This window comes from Salminus brasiliensis, chromosome 14, assembly GCF_030463535.1.
Source record: "Salminus brasiliensis chromosome 14, fSalBra1.hap2, whole genome shotgun sequence".
Lineage (NCBI taxonomy): Eukaryota > Metazoa > Chordata > Actinopteri > Characiformes > Bryconidae > Salminus > Salminus brasiliensis.
Window position 1 is genome coordinate 3,436,048 of NC_132891.1, and position 1,930 is coordinate 3,437,977.

The window sequence follows — 1,930 nt, forward strand, 5'->3', positions numbered from 1 at the left end:
CCTGCTGTGATTTACTGTAGGTGACTTTCAGTGCTAATAACGGTGCCATAACTCAACCCCCCTTTAGAGCCCAACCCTGTGCTCATTAGAACATCTCCAGAGTTCTCCTCATGAAGTCTAGTATTATTTACAGATCTCCTCCTATTAACACCTGGAGGTTTATTAGGGTTTATTTTAACGTTATATAGAGTTAATTACAGGTAGACACTCTCACTGACCACTGACTTTGTTTATTCAATTTATTCTAATGTTATATAGAGTTAATTACAGGTAGACACTCTCACCGACCACTGACTTTATGTTTATTGGGGTTTATTCTAATGTTATATAGAGTTATTTACAGGTAGACACTCTCATTGACCACTGGCTTTATGTTTATTTGGGTTTATTCTAATGTTATATAGAGTTAATTACAGGTAGACGCTCTCACTGACCACTGACTTTGTTTATTCAATTTATTCTAATGTTATATAGAGTTCATTACAGGTAGACACTCTCACCGGCCACTGACTTTATGTTTATTGGGGTTTATTCTAATGTTATATAGAGTTATTTACAGGTAGACACTCTCACTGACCACTGACTTTATGTTTATTTGGGTTTATTCTAATGTTATATAGAGTTAATTACAGGTGGACACTCTCACTGACCACTGACTTTATGTTTATTTGGGTTTATTCTAATGTTTTATAGAGTTATTTACAGGTAGACACTCTCACTGACCACTGACTTTATGTTTATTTGGGTTTATTCTAATGTTATATAGAGTTAATTACAGGTAGACACTCTCACTGACCACTGATTTTATGTTTATGTGGGTTTATTCTAATGTTATATAGAATTTTACAGACTGAGAGTCATTCGTTTTCAATGAGCTCCGTTTATAGAATATGCCTTTATTGAGTTTCATATATAAAATATGATTTTGCTGTAGGATGTTAAGATGCACTACCCTTTCCTCCCTTTCCTCCATAACGGCTCAGTAATTGACATCCTGCTGTGCACATTCGTCTGAAGGGAACAGCCGAGGTGCTTTGACTGCCATGACAAGTTAAGTGAGGACACACACACACACACACACACACACACATACACACAGCTATTGTCTTCCAAATGAGCTGTCATGGAGGGCGTCCTGTCAACTCCGTAACTCGGTACCTGTCCGTTAATAATTGAGCCGTGCGCTGGCGGAGGTGTGTGTGGCCACCGCTCTCTGAGTGACAGATCAGCTAACTGTGGCACTTTTAGCACACAAAGAGAGAGAAAAGAGCAGGAGCAAAACAAGTGATCAGAATCAAAGAGAGAGGAAGGTAAAGAAGCAGGAGAGGAAGGCCCGGGGATAGATGAGATGTGTGTCTGTGTGTGTGTGTGGGGGGGGGGGGTGGGGGGGGGGAGTATGTCCTAACTTCACACAGCTAATCTAATTTAACAAAAGTGCCATGTTTCATTTTTTTTATTTGAAATATAGATATGCAATTTATATATATATATATATATATATATATATATATATATATATATATATATATATATATATATATTATTTCTTTGTTTCAGAATTTTGTAATGAATGGACCAATAGAAATCATTATGATGAAATTACCTCGACGGAGTCTGAAAATTCAGGTAACTCAGTTTTGTTTGATGAAATACCTGAAATAAACTGACATTTTTTTTTTTATTATTTAAGAAAAAAAAAAGTTGTCTCTTCATTTTTTCTAGAGCTATATATATATATATATATATATATGTACACGAACTTAAGGCATTTACTAGATGTTCTTCTCCAGAGCGACTTACAGAAGTGCCTCACTGTCACTTAGAATCTAATTTATACAGACTAGAATTCAAAGCTCCTCTAATCTTAGACTGTACTAAACACAAGTCAGTAAGGAGACCATAGTACTCTTCTCTTCGCCTGAGTACTCTC